The sequence below is a fragment of the Thermobia domestica genome, chromosome 9 (genome assembly GCF_964235325.1).
Source record: "Thermobia domestica chromosome 9, izTheDome1.hap1.1, whole genome shotgun sequence".
Lineage (NCBI taxonomy): Eukaryota > Metazoa > Arthropoda > Insecta > Zygentoma > Lepismatidae > Thermobia > Thermobia domestica.
In genome coordinates this window covers 204,472,110-204,488,281 of record NC_137462.1, presented here as the reverse complement: position 1 = coordinate 204,488,281, position 16,172 = coordinate 204,472,110, and the positions used below count along the sequence as shown (strand labels likewise).

Below are 16,172 nucleotides of genomic sequence, written 5' to 3'. Positions count from 1 at the left end.
TAAGCAAATTTCTGATGTATCAGATTTTCACTGAACTGTTACATGACAGTGTCGTGTTAAAAGAACTAAATAAATTGAAGAGATGGTAATAAGTGCAGGGTAAGGGGACTCAGAAGGAAATATATATAAAACATTATAACAAGTTCTCCTAAAGATTCTGTCAATTCAGAACTAAGGGGTCATGGCCCCTCCTAGGAAAATATCCTAGTTACGCCAATGTCCAATGCCCTCTGCGATTTCCAATAAAGTGAATAAAAAAATTCGTAAATATATATAATACGACCTTGGTGGGAAACTAGTGTCACAATCGACTGAAACGCATTATTAACCATGACATAGCAATATACAGTAGGGAAAAAATAAAACATGATGTAACGCGAAATCTATATTGCTTTCAAGTCATTTCCACTGTACTGCATAATACATTTATATTACCCTCTGTACTGTACCGTTAGTTTGCTTCTCTCTCTTGCTTAAGCTAATATTAGCCTACACTCTTTCAGAAATTTTAGGAACATCTAAACAATTTAGACTTGATAAGGAAAAGTGCTCATGACTGTAAAGCTGACGAAATTCTGCTGTCAGTCTCTCGATTACTTCTAAAGCAACTTTCTTCTTACTCTTTGAATGGTGTAACATTCAGCCGCTACATTGTTGTGGCGCTAGGTTTGCCTTCCTCTTTCGCCGAAAGATAACCCATTTTATTGAACGAGCACGGAGAACACAGACGATTGCAGGCTGCGAAAATTGGGTTGCAGTAGACAAGTGGCTGCGACAAAAAACGCGTATTTTGCGTTTGGTTTCCTGCTGTTCCTGATACGTAATTGGTAAGGAAAACTACTTGATTTGTTCTCACTCTCTTACAGGATTAATTTCAGATAATGACGTAGTTTGTAGGTATTGATTTAGGGTTTCAGAGGATAAAATAATGTGTTGGTATTGATATGCGTTTGAATTTTACTTCTTTCGGCTGAAATTTCTAAAAATATAAGTGATGTTTATCTTTTGTTACGAACCAATAACAGTTTAATATGATTAGATAATTGCGAAAAGTGATAAATTCTGTTTATGACTGATAAACATTCTACATCCATGTATATTATTCCCGACTAAGTCGTAATTAAATTTTATCACATATAGTATATCAAAAGAAATATTTTTTATTATTAATTAAATTGTCATTACCTACATTGTTTTATTGGCACATAATAAATTAAGTAATTTAATTTCTATATTAAAATAGTCAAATGTAGTGTATAAAATAGGTCTATAGAATAAGGACGACGCTTTATTAGGGCATAAATGATTCATGTGATGCAGATGCATTAGCGCTATTTTACATCTGATGTTCGAGCATCTTCAACTCCTAATTATATGCTATTAATTTCATGATCAATAAAGTATATTTCACTTTTATTTTAATTTTTTTGTTTGTTAGTTGCGGAAAATTTTTAAATTTATGTTTTGATATGAACAATAATTACTAAAGTCGACGAAATAGATGTACTTTGAAATGAAATCTTTGAGTTCAACATCTGACGTTATGCCCTTTAGGCTAAGGGAAACTATTATTAAAGCAAGCGAATGTTGATGGAAGAATTGGTGGAATGAGAAAGTGGGAGGAAACGGAAGTACCCCGAGAAAACCTACGGACACGATGTTGTTCATCACAAATTTCGACGGGATCAAACCAGAGACCCCAGATACCAGAGGTAAGCGCTCTACCACTGAGCCACCGTAATAGATGTACTATATTATATTATATAAGTTTTATGTGATTTGTCTATTATAAAACATAAATCTTTATAATATAAATTATGGGCTATTATTATTATTTCTGTTTTGAGTTTAATGTTCCCATGATTATGATGATTATACACTGAGGCTAAGGGAGATGGTGATGATGAGGTGGAATGAAGGAAGCGAAACGAAATAAGAGAATTCCGAGAAAACCCACGCACATGGTGTTTGTCCATCACAAAATTTACTTGGAGCGGGCTGAGAGACCCCAGGCACCAGAGATGATTGCCCACTGACCCACCGCGGATACCAGGCTATTATTAAGCATTATGTTATATAAGGACTTAATAAGTGTCTATGAAAGAAACGTGCCACTTCGCTGTCTAAAATTATGCAATTTTGTTCTCATTCTATATAGATTGTTAACAGTGAAACTTTACAAATAATACACTGAAACGCGTTTAAGTAAAATGAATAATGTATATTGATTAACCAATGAAATATTTAAAAAATATACACACTAACAAAATTGCAGAGAGAGCGCGTTATTTGACAATTCTAATTACTCAATTTTTCCTGTTTATTTGCATGTGTTTTGTGAAACTTTTAAAGTTTAGCTTCAATCTTGAACAAGATACTTCTAAAATGTTACGTTACTTTACCACAAAATAGAGGCTGTGGTGGCTCAGTGGTAGAGCGTCCACCTCTGGTGCTTGGGGTCCCGTGTTTCGATCCCAGCCCCCGCCAAGTGAACTTTGTGGTGGACAATCACCTTGGGGCTCTGCCGTTTCCTCCCACTTTCTTCATTCCACCATTTCATTCATTACTTATCATCACCGTCTCCTTTAGTCTAACCGGCATAAGCGTGGGACGTAAAACTCAAAGATTTCATTTCATTTTTCTACCACAAAATACACAGTTACCTTGTAGAAAAAAATAACATTACGGAAAATTAAAATGTGGTGCTTTTTAGTAAGAGTTACTTATTTAGTCAAAGATCAGGGGCGTTATTTAGGGAGACTACGGAGGCACTCGTCCACCCTTAATTTCATCTAGACCTCGGCTGTAAAAGGTGATAACCCACACATCACAAAAATTTTAGTTCTGTGAATGAACAAGGCAGCAAGCAGCGTCGGCTTTAGAATTTTAATTTTAGGTAGGCCCGCTCCCTGGCTTATGGATACATATAGGCAACATTTGATTGATTAATGACAGTAGGAAATTACTTTTACAGTAGTGGTTGATGCTATTTGTTAAATAATTATCTACCATTAATATAAACAGTGGAAAATATCTGTATTCTTTATTGTATCTTTTAGTGTTTATATTTTTTCAATTTTTTTGGGTAGGTCAGTGCCTCCCCGGCCTACTCGCCAAAGCCGCCACTGGCAATTGCCTCTTCTCCTTCTGTTCAAGGTGAAATATTTTTGATTTTCATATATAGAAGGCAGGAAAGGGCACGGTGACATGCCGCTCTGGCGAATTTTATGCACGTGTAAGGTGACAACCTGTAGTTCATTCACAGAACTAAATTTTTTGTGATATGTGGGTTATCACCTTTTACAACCGAGCTTAAAACTGTGCGTATGTTGTAGAGACCTGCACGGGCCGGGCCTGGCCCGAGGCCCGAAGCCCGTCCCGGCCCGCGGGCCGGGCTTGGGCGGGCCGACTCTGTAATTTTTTTGGGTCGGGCCGGGCTTGGGCGGGCCGACACTGTTCTTTCTTTGGGCTGGGCCGGGCTTGGGCTGGCCGACACTGATTTCTCTTCAGGTCGGGTTTGGCTGAGGCTTTAATAATTATTGACTTTCGTTAAACGATAATTAGTATAAAGCCAAACGTTGAAGAAGTGTATCCGTGAAAAATGTTACAAAGAAGGCAATAGCTATTTACAGTTTGTGTCGCTTAGCGGCTCCACTTTCACTATAGAGGATTGCAGGCATTATGCGGTTAATTGAGCTCTGACCTTGACCTTCACTGAACTCAAAATATAACAAGAAGTAATGGGAATGTTTTGCCTGTCGCTAAACAATATTGCCATCTTCACTTTATGCTAAAAATCAATTAAGTTAGATTTTTGTTACAGGGAATGGAGTTTTTGTTCTCTCGATGACAGGCAAAGTTCTAGGAGGCAATGGTACCATTTGGAAGGCAAGCGTCAGGTTATGAACCAGAGTTTAGAAAATGTTTCTGAGGTTAGGTCAAATTTAGTACTAAATTTTGAGAAAGATTGGGGCTCGAGCTATTTTTAAAATAAAATATCGGGCCGGGCTCGGGCCAAAATCTTTTAAAATTTATCGGGCCCGGGCCGGGCTTGGGCCAAGAATTTTAAAAAACTTATCGGGCCGGGCCGGGCTCGGGCCGAAAATCTCCAAAACTTTTCGGGCCCGGGCTGGGCCGGGCCTAGGTACGTTCGGGCTGGATTGGGCTCGGGCCGAAAAATTCGGCCCGTGCAGGTCTCTAGTATGTTGGTGGAGAGTCTTGTGTCTTACCCCTTCTCTACCAAGCAAGACCTGAAATTAAGCAACTGGTTGAGATTAAATTAAACTTATTTTTACATCTTTTAAAAATATGCTGAAGAATTCCTAGTGATTGACAAATATTTTGTATTAGCACAGAGACGACAGTTTTAGCTTTCATTTTTTCTTCTATTGATATTGCCCTTTATTATGCGAAAGTAGTTTAAAAATGAAAAAAAACAAAAAAAACTTCATTCTTCTTCCATAGTTAACAACTTTGCTTTCTTGCATAGTCTACAATATCTGGTACGTGTGTTTTCTCTCATACAACTGAGCTTCTGAAAAAAGAAAAAGAAAGACAAAGAGAAAAAAGTAACACGCAAAGATATCTCGAGTTGACCTAGTAACTACAAAGTAAAACGGAAGCATTCTCCTCTATACGAATCACATTAGTTTGCAACAAGACACGATGAGAATTCTTTGCTCATACATACTCTCGGAAATCATTCACAAAATTCTAGTATGTATTCACCTTGTATTGTTACTTAAAACATAACGCATTATTTATTTTTTTTTGTTTTTTAATTGGAGATTTTCATTACCTTATCTTTTATTAATATGACTATTATTATAAAAATCGGAGAATATTTATGAATCATATTTTTAAAATTGAAATAAGGGTTCACTCTTCATTACTGATTTATTTTAACCGCAATCAGTAGGGATTGTGGGACAACCTCATGGAACATACATATAATATACTATCAAAATCGTGGGGGGACACGCTAGCTTATTGGTAGAGTACTTACCTATGATATGTGAGGTTCCTAGTTCCATCCTCGGCCAAGTAAGTTTGTGGTAGACAACTTCGTGTCTATGAGTTTTCTCGGGGTACTCCCGTTTTCTCCCACTTTCTCATTTCACCATTTCTTCCGTCATCATTCACTTGCTTTAATAATCATGTTGCTTAGCCTACAGGGCATAATTGTGGACGTTAAACTGAAAGATTTCATTTCATTTTACCAAAAAAATCGAATAATTTTACGAAAACTACTTTATCTTGAAACTTATTTCCTAAACTAGTTGAATATACCTATGCTTCGCACGGGGGCTGTATTTGGAAGTCAACGTCTGTGGGAGTATCACCATTGATCTCAGCAACCGCGAAAACTATGAATTCGACACTAATATCGGTCATTTTCTACTACTTTTACATGTCCCGGTAAACGCCCCCTGAGACCCTCCCTGGTTCGAATTTTGACAAAAACGTTTAACTCTGGTCTGGAGCCTGGACCAAAGTATTCGTGACTAAAATTTGGTAACTCTCGATCAATTTGTCTGGTTCCCAAGCTGGTTCCGGTAAACGCCCTCCTGAGACCCCCCTGGTTCGAAATGTGAACAAAGGGCTTCGTCTTGATCTGGGGGTGGGCCAAGGTACCCCTGACCAAAATTTGGTAACTCTCGGTCCACTCGTCTGGTCCCCAGGCCGCACACAGACAAACAAACACAAACAAACAAACAATTTTATTTATATTACATCTGACAATGGGGTGAGAGAAGCGGGGAAACAAATTAACTCACTCATTGTTGACTGATTCTAAACCCAGGCATTGGGAATGCCTGTACTTTAATTTTTAATGCCGAGAATGGAGGTGGGGAAAGGGGGAGATAAATCCAGCCATTCTTCACTGATTTTGTTTGACTCAATGAAGATGGATCATTGGAAAAGCTTCAAACGAAATATGCACTCTATTGCTTCAAAATCAAGTACATTTTTTAAAATGAAACAATATCTTGAAATATTGAACATATCTTTTCTAAAATGTAGGAGGATGTAAATTCCTCTTATCATTCGTGATAAACTTTAACCAAGAGCAATGGGGCGATTCGGAAACGTTAAAGAAAATATACACCATATTGCATCAAATCCAATACATTTGGTGCAAATGATCGATAAAAATTAATTTCTTATATTATTTAAGTGAGGAAACTTGAAAGTTCGAAAAAAAAAGTTTCTCCTTTAGCCGCAGTGTGCTCGCCGAGGAACGTCATTTTTCACATGTGACGGGCTAAATGGCCTTAGATGCCGAAAACCCATAAATCTAAAAGCTAAAATACCTTCTCCTTTATCCGCTTATCCTTCAACGATTTGAAATACACTCAATGAGGTGATCGGGATGCCGTCAAGAAAATATATATACTGAGTTTGTTTTTATCAAAATTGAATAATATTTGTTTAATTTATTAAAAATTGTTTATTTGTAATGTTCAAACTTGCAACATAGGGTGAATTTCATCCCCTTATTCTTGATAGATAGCAACCCCAAACAACACGATTATTTCTGCATGTTGAAGAAAGGCACATACCAAGTTTCATTAAAATTGAATAAGTGTTGCGAGAGCTATCGTGGAACAGACGGACGGACAGACACACAAATACTGATCGAGCCGAATGTTAGAAGCTTCGCCATCCTTGTCTCAATGATGTAAGAAATTTATGGGAGTATTTTTTTAAAGTTAGAACAAGATTTATAGTTTTTACCATTTCAATCCTATTTTTAAAAATGTTGATTCATATTTTCAATCTTTTTTTTTACTCAATGACAGCAGGCAAGCAATACCTTAATATATCGTATATTACATTATCAATGCAACACATAAAATGGAAATGCTGATGCTGCAGGGATATTTTTTTTTTTTTTTTTTTATAATTGAAACAAGAGGAGAGTTAGAATGTTAGTTTCCTCTCAGCTGACCTTCAGGACGTGTCTGAACAATAATTACATCTTGTAACAACTTTTCTGATCTAAATATACGTTTTACCTTCGCTTAATATATTCTAAATGGCATTCATATGTACAGCGAGATGCCTAAAGAACGTATGGGCTACTTATCATTGTAGCTATGTAACGTGGAGGATAAAGCATTGGCGGCTCGCGAAGGAAATCTCATCGGTAAGAATTGAAGTTTAATCGTTCCAAACTAAGGGAAGAAACCTTACCTAATGTTCTACTTTTTGTATACAGACTAAATCTACATTCGAGGGATCCTTACTTGAGTTTTCAAATAATTTGATAATCAGAATTTGTATAAGTAGTACTTAGTACGTATTTCATTAATATTATATCATAGGATTAACAACACAAGTATAGAGGAGGTATTTACAATTGTAGTGTTGGTGACTACTTTTGAACTCATAGATATTAAAGAACAAATAAATATTTATCTCGTTATCTGCGAATGCGGATACAGACATTACAGACGCGGGTAGAGATGCTTCGGATGCAGATGCAGTACTTTTTATCCGTCCAGACCTCTACATTATGGGTTATTATCCGTTTGTTTTCTAGCAATTGTCAAGCAATGTAGGTTTAGGGTGAAAGTGCTTATACAGAATAAGTAAATAGAGAAGGAACAAGTGAATACTATCCCTGTTGATAACTACTAGTGTAATACATGTTGTAGAGCTCCTTCATGGCTGTGGGGCCGCGGTGGCTGAGTGGTAGAGCGCTCTGGTGTGTGGGGTCCCTGGTTCGATCTCAGCTCGCGCCAAGTGGGCTTTGTGGTGTACAAACACGGTGTGTGTGGGTTTTCTCGGGGTTCTCCCGTTTCCTCCCACTTCCTCTATTCCACCATTTCATTCATTTCTCATCATCACCGTCTCCTTTAGCCCGCATGGCATAACCGTGGGACGTAAAACCCAAATATTTAATTTAATTTTTTCTTCGTGGCTGTGAGGATAGCGTACGCGCCTTTGGTACGTTAGACCCGGGTTCAATTCCCATCAATAGCTCATGTGGTTTGGATCTCACGTTAATCTTCAGGTCCACGTCTCATATAGCCATGCTGCTGAAAGGTACGCTAAAACCAAATTAATACATTTCGTATAATTAGTTGCATGAAAGTATACCGTGTAAATTATAATGATCATGCATATCATATCATATCGGATCGGATATCGTAATGATCATGGATGCCTGTGTTTGCCAATCCGGGTTGAAAAAATACACTTTTTAAAAACTTGTTTTGTTTAAAACGGCTTTAATGTTTAAAGCAAAGTACTTTGTTTTAAACAAAAAAAAAACGTTTAAAATGTTTATTTTGTTTAAAACAATAATCTAAATAGATATATACTGTATATTACATTTTTACGCGTTTACAGATATTACTTTGCCATCTAACCGCTAGATCAAACTTCGGGGACTTCTCTTTATTTCGGAGAAAGAAATCAGAGTTTCCCGATCTGCGTTCGGATTGTGTAATTTAGTTTCATTGTGTTACGTTCTATTGGTTGTTTGCATTCTTAACCATTGACGCAACTGCTGTGTCGGCAGGGGCGGATTAAAGGAGGGGCGAAGGGGGCGATTGCCCCCCCAAGAGCCCTCTAAAATATTAAAATTACACATACTGCCGCTTGTAGCTTACCGCCACAAGAACGAAAGTTTGGGATCGTTCTTGCGTTATTTCAAAAGAGGGTTAATTCTTTAAATTCTATTTAAAAATTGTCTTTATTCGGCATGACCCTAACGATAACTCGAATCATAATATCAGATAAATCTCAGGAAGAAGGACGGTGTTACTTGAGGCTAGAACATCTGGAAAACTATCCATGGCTGGTTCTTTCTCATAAGGAGAGGGATCTTTTTTGTAAATATTGCTCACTTTTTGCAACGGGTGTTTTGGGGGGCTATCGAAGAAACGTGCCCCTCCAAACTCTTGGGACTAAACCTTTGAAGAAATTCGCTACTTTCTACGGTATTTTAGAAACTAATAAAACTAACTAACTAACTCTATGGCCTATGGAACCCGGAGGTTCAGTGCCGCGTTCACAAAAGCTCTCCACTGACTTCTATCCTTAGCTAATTGGATCCAGTTTCTACTTTGTATTCCTATCTCTGCGAGATCCATCTTAATATTATCCTCCCATCTGCGCCTAGGTCTTCCTAATGGTCGTTTTCCTATGGGTCTACCAGTCAAGACTTTGAAAGCGTTTCTACTTTCTTCCATTCTAGCTACATGACCTGCCCACCTAAGCCTCCTAGACTTGACGACCCTAACAATGTTGGGTAAACCGTATAAACTATGTAGTTCCTCGTTATGAAGCTTCCGCCATTCCCCATTCTCGTTCCTCTTGGGTCCGAATATTCTTCTCAGGATCCTGTTCTCAAATACTTTCAGTCTATGTTCTTCCCTCAGAGTAAGCGACCATGTTTCGCAACCATACAGAACAACAGGCATGATTATCGTTTTATATATTTTAAGCTTCAAATTCCTCGACAGAATTCGCGACGACAAGAGATTTTGAACCGAATAGTAACACGAATTCCCTGCTTTTAGTCGACATTTAATTTCTTCGTGAATATGATTTTCGTCTGTTAATATGGATCCTAAATATTTGAAAGTATCCACTTTATCAAAAGTATTATTTAATATTTTAACGCCTCCACAATTTGCCGTATTACGGTCCCGACGCACTTCCATGTATTTAGTTTTCTCTGCATTTACTTCTAAACCCATGTCCCTGCAAGCGTTTAATAATATCTCTGCATTTATTTCTACTGTTCTCCTATCATCCCCTATTAAATTTACATCATCAGCATATGCCATAACCTGGTGAATGCCGTTCAACTCTAGGCCCTGGTTGCTATCTTTGATTTTCCTTATGGCGTATTCCAGCATAAAGTTAAATAATAATGGCGACAACGCATCTCCTTGTTTCAGGCCATTTTCGACGTGGAAGCTCGTGGACAAAAATTTTCCTACCCGGACTTTACTTTGGGATTCACTTAAACATATCTTAATTAATCTAATTAGCTTTCTCGGTATTCCAAGCTCTGTAAGAACGTTGTATAATGTTTCTCTCCTAACCGAGTCGTAAGCCTTTCTAAAATCAATAAATAGTTGATGTACCGGGGTATTGTATTCCCACTTCTTTTCGAGTATTTGGCGAATGGTAAATATTTGGTCGATAGTTGATCGATTTCGTCTAAATCCGCACTGATAATCTCCAATAATTTCATCTGCGTATGGGGTCAATCTTGCTAACAGAATATTTGAAAGGATTTTATAGGATGTTGACAGAAGAGAAATGCCTCGATAATTATTACAGTCAGTTTTGTCGCCTTTCTTGTGAATTGGAACAATGATTGACTCTTTCCACTCTTGTGGCAATTCTTCCTTGTTCCAGATAAGGAGAATGAGTTTGTGTATCTTGTTCCACAATTTTTCGCCTCCAGCTAAAATTAACTCAGCCGGAATTTCATCTACACCCGGAGATTTGTGTTTCTTTAATTTCTTTATAGCGGCTTCCACTTCTATTCGATTGGGTTCTGGAATATACGGTTCTGCGGTGTGTATCTCCTTTTCTCCACGCACATTAGTTTTTGGCTGCGTGTTCAGCAAATCGTCAAAGAAATCTTTCCATCTATTTAAGAGGCTATCCGTATCAGTGAGAACTGTTCCGTCAGATTTCTTTAATATATAAGCACGAGGTTGATAGCCTTTCTTAAATTCGCTGATCCCCTTATACATGTCCCGAATATTTTTATTTTTACTATTATCTTCAAGTTCCTTAATTTTAGCTTTCAAAAAATCCCGTTTCTTTGTTCTAAAAGTTTTGGAAGTTTCCCGCCTGATATCTGCGAAATTTTGTGTAGTTATTTCATTCGGATTTTGTAGCCACCGTAATTTTGCCTGTTTTCTCTTCTCTACTAGTTTAATGCATTCTTGGTCGAACCATGGTTTGTTCCTACGTATTTCCGCGTGTCCCAGTTTTTCTATTGCTGAACTTTTAATGCTATCTCTAATTTCAATCCAAGTATCCTCAACACTAGTGCACTCCGAGTCTTCTAAAACCGAGAATCTATTCGAAACTTCAATCTGGTATTCCTCTCTTACCTGGCTCTCTTCTAATTTCTTTAAATTAAATCTCTCCGTTTTCGGACATTGAGTATTACCTTTATTCAACGATAATCTCTCCCGTATTATCGCTGCTACCAGGTAGTGATCAGTGTCACAATCAGCCCCTCTAAACGACCGGACGTCAATTATGCTAGATTGTCTTCTTCTATCTACTAAAACGTGATCAATTTGATTATGTGTTTTTCCGTCTGGTGATGTCCAAGTGTATTTATGAACGTCGCGATGTGGGAATTTTGTACTCTTCACGATTAGATTTTTGGATGTTGCAAAGTTCACGAGTCTAACGCCGTTGTCATTACTTTCCTTATGCAAACTTTCGTTTCCTATGATCGGTTTGAAAATATCCTCTCGTCCTACCTTCGCATTGAAATCCCCTAATAGAATCTTCATATGGTATCGCGGGAGTTGGTCAAATATCCGTTCCACTTCTTCGTAAAAACTATCTTTTATATCGTCACCCTTATCTTCAGTTGGAGCATGTACATTTAAAACAATAATATCACACCACCGTCCCTTAAGAGTAATAAAAGAAAGTCTGTCAGTAACAAATTCAACCCGTTTAATTGCTGGTAATATTCGTTTGTGAACGAAAAACCCTGTTCCTAACTGGTGATTTTTATTTCCTTCCCCGTAAAAGAACGTAAAATTTCCGGAATTCTCAGATCCATTTCCTTCCCACCTAACTTCCTGAACTCCTACTAAGTCCATCCTGTATTTCTCTAACTCACTCGTTACAGATTTTAACGCGCCTGCCCTATAAAGACTTCTAATATTCCATGTTCCAAATCTCATGTCCATTTTCTTTTGCTGATGTCGTGCCAAGTTATCAGTCCTTGTCCGAGGCTTTTGTGAATGTTTCTGAACAAGTACCTTTTTTTTTTTTACAGGATGAGGGTGTTAGCCTTACCCAAACCCCCAAGCTGGAGGGCCACTCCTAGTCGTCTGTCTGCGACTGCTTATTCAATATATTCGCAGCTAACCTCTATATCTAGAGGCCTTCTCCTCGATCCGCAACCTGAGGACGCGCCATGCCGTGGTGACAGGAACCCACGTTACACGGTTTAGAAACTAATAACAAGGTACAATATCACATTAACGCTCTTGAGGTCGGAAAAGCGTTTCTTAAAAACTACTGGGAACCAGTGAAATCAGTCGTGAATCAAACCAACTCGTCAAGAAGACAAGTCATCCAAAATCGCGACAAACTGAAATTAATGTTGCGGAATGTGATAATCCTTGCAATGCGATATTCCTGGGACGATGCTTGTGCGGATAATTGGACCTCAGATGGTGACGGTGCAGAAACTAAGTTCAACGAGGGCAATTTTCGAGAATTGCTCAAACTTAGAATGGCTGGTAGTGACGATCTCTTAAAGAATCACTGGAAGAAAGCATCGAAAAGGACCATTTTTGCCAATAAAACTACACAAAATGCCCTCATTGAGGGTTGTGGATGAGAAATCACGTCTGTAAAATTGTCAATCGAGTGCGAGAGGATCAGTTTTATTCTATTATGTTTGATGAGACTACGGTCGTTTCGCACACATCTCAGCTGTCTGATTCTAAGGTACGAACACATGGGTGAAATAAGAGAAGACTGCTTCGGTTTCATTGATCCTCCACCAGCAGAGCTGAAGGGTGAGGACATTGGTTCGAGCTCGGAATCCGAAGACGCAGAACCGCCCGAACTCTCACTGACTGGAGGGAAAATTGGAGAAATTGTTCTATCTTTGCTACGAGATTTCTCACTCGACCCGAAAAACTGCGTTGGTATTGGTACAGATGGTTGCGCCATCACGAACTCTCAAAGTCGCCGGGCAGTGCAGGAGATCCAGAAGGAGGCTTCAAATTTGCTGCACTGTTCATATTGTAGTCACAGCCTCAACTTGTCCATCTTCAGGTCGTCGTCAGTACAGTGCGTGAGGAACTGTCTGGGAACAACGGAAGAGATCATTGCGTTTTTCACCGTATCTCAAAACGTAATAGTGTCCTTAAGCTTACGGTGAGTGGCCAGTTGGAGACATTGTGTGAAACGAGATGGGTTGAACGGAATGACACGGTATTACAATTTCACATGAAATTTCAATAAATAAGCAGGCTCTACAGTGTGTTCCAAGTGGTCCGAGTTAGATACAGCAGCCAAAGCATGGGCACTTTCTTCTGCCATGCACGACAGCGAGTTTATCGTAACTATTGCGTGTCTCCAGGGTGTTCTCACGATAACCCTCCCCTCAATCGACTTTTGCAGAAGACAAATTTAGACATGAACGCAACGTCAGATTCCATTCAGGACACTATCGCAGCATTAAACAAGAAACGTTCAAACAGCAAAGAATTCAAGGCAACTTTCGAAGCAATATCCAGAATTGCTGCTAGTGTCGACGTGTAGATTTAAACTCCTCATCTCACTCAAAGACAAACACATCGTACGACCTTCAGGGCAGATGACACGACATTTTACTACTGAAGAACTGTCTACATTCCGTTTATAGAGTCGTTGTAGAAGACCTCAGAACTCGTCTTGCGCAGGAAGTTTTCAATGTATACGGACTCAACATTTTATTGCCAACACGCGCAACTGACTAAACTCTGCGCAACAACTTCTGCATTCTAGCAGAAAGATTTTACAAAACTATCGGACTCAAGAGAAAATGCTGTTTTCCCTCTTTAGTTCTGAATTTGCAATTTGAAGAAATCTACACTTCTAAATGGAAGAGAATTAAAGAAGAAGGTGAAACTCTATCACGGACTGCGTTGGAGGCCTTGACCACCAGCGACGAAGATCTTCACGTGACTATTCGAAAACTGCTGCGCATACTTGTAACCCTGTGGTACAGATTCCACGTTAATCAGTAGGTCTCATATAGCCTCGCTGCTGAAAGGGACGTTTAACTCAACATCAACTCAACTTATAACCCTGCATTCGAGCGGTGCCAGTGCAGAACGATCTTAATCCACATTGCACCAACTGAAACGTGGTTGCGATTTCGTTCTGGCGAAAAGCGGCTGAAGGAACTAGCACTTTTAAATGTCATAGGGACATTGTCGTAGATCGCGACAATATTATATCGACAGATACGCCTTGGGTGCTATTCCCCGAAAAGCGTGTTTTGAGTGTAACTTCCAAGTTCTTTTGTCCTTTTGTTTAATTCATTTTACTAAAATACAGAAACATTATGAACGTTCTAAAATATGTTTAACCTGATATTTTTTTCTAGCGAAATATTTAGTAAAGCATAGCCACGACCAGGTCTGTAGACAGAATATCGTTTTGGGGGAGAGGGCATTGTGGTGAAAATTCCGTAGCAATTATATTTTTACCCTCCTTTCCTGAATCCGTTTTCCCTTTCCTTTTTTTGGGGGGGGGTTCGGGGAACATATCCCACTCCACAACAAAGAGCCCCCCCCCAAGACGCTTGGTTTAATACGCCAATATGTGTGGGGGTTTTAGACCTCAATGTTTCAGCCCCTAATTAGGGTAGGAAGATGATTTTAGTACCAATTTATTCCTGAAAAATGCAGCGTTCTGCCGATGCACATTTTATGTGTGTGAAGGGTACCACGGCGGGAGAGAGGTGGGGTGGAAGAAGAGTAAAGGTCGTGATTTTTTGAACAGGTTTTTTGGGGGCCATTCCCACCCTTGGGTGTACACTCATAAAAAGGGTATGAGAAGCAATGAAGTAGGCCATTACATGGTATCTATCCTGTATGTGTACTTCTTGCTTATATGGGAGAGTAGGGAGGGGACAAGTTGGTCAATTTTTGGGAGTTTGTTTTTTTGACGTAAATTGATTTTTTTTTACAATAAACATCAATAGCTCAGCCCCTAATTAAGCTAAAAAGATGATTTGGTATCAGTGTGTTCCTGAGGGATGAAGCTTTCCGCCAGTATGCATCTCGCTTTGTAGTATACCCATAGAAATTGGTATGTGAAGCAATGAAGTAGTCCACTAATTTGATTAACTTAATTTTGGCTAATTTACATTTATCTTCAGGACGGTTCCTCACTGAATTGGTCTAGAAGCATAATTCTTGTTCCTATATATGATGTGTGCAGCAGAAATGATTTACATATGAACGTGGTACTATGGTGGGGGAGGGGAGAGAATGTCACATTCAATGATTTTTTTTTCTCTGCGTATAATAAAGAATATTTCCTACATAAAACGAATTCATTACGCTTTGTATTGCAGCAATGGCTAACATTCTTTGTATTATTCTCACAATTGTCTGACACACATTAGCATAAGTTTGTCAGTGTAGGGTGACTGCAAGGGTTACCAGAACCCCACAAAGTCATTTTTTCATTTTTTTTTTGGACTTTGTTTCTTTTTATCAGGGGCGGCTTTAGGATTTAATTTTGGGTAGACCTGCTCCTTCGCTTGTGGATATATATACACATTTGATTGATTAATGACAGTAACGAATTACTTTTACAATAGTGGTTGATGCTTTTTGGTATATAATTAACATATATATTATATTATTGGTATATATATTAATATAAATACTGGAAAATATATTTATTATTTATTGTATCTTTTAGCGTTTATGTATCTTTCAACATTTTTGGGTAGGCCCCAGGGCTGGATTAAGCCATCTGGAGGCGCAGGGCTTGAAAAAATATGTGGTCCCTGCTGACTTCGCCTGTTACATTTCAGTGAAAGTACAGTAGGAAAGTTAAGGGAATATGTTCCATATTTTTGGTCATATATTATTTTATGATGATGATTGTATCTTCATGATTCCTTTTAGATAGCCAGTCCACATTTTGATCAGAGTGGAGGCCCCTGTCCATCTGGAGACCCAGGGCTATAACCCCCTTAATCCGGCCCCGGTAATCCCGTGCCTACCCGGCCTATCCGCTAAAGGTTACACTAATCAGTTATCCATGTTGCAGATAGAGATGTATCTTAAATACTAAATATACTCCATAGTTCTGGATAATCACAATAACATTTTAAAACATTTTTCTGACCAGAACAAAATGAATTATTTAATAACTATACGATTTTTGTTACAGTTTCAAGGACCTAACGTCCTCTTCATAAGATT

The 16,172-nt window shown here is 38.5% G+C and overlaps 1 protein-coding gene across 1 annotated transcript in view; it reads left to right on the top strand.

Moving 5' to 3' along the window:
* Positions 1 to 541: 541 nt before the first annotated feature.
* Positions 542 to 16,172, top strand: part of LOC145660553 (protein HTATIP2-like) — a 49,900-nt gene continuing 34,269 nt past the window's right edge. The window contains exon 1 of the mRNA XM_081725769.1: positions 542 to 827. The gene's annotated coding sequence lies outside the window, so the exon portion shown is untranslated. The remainder of the gene's footprint in view (positions 828 to 16,172) is intronic.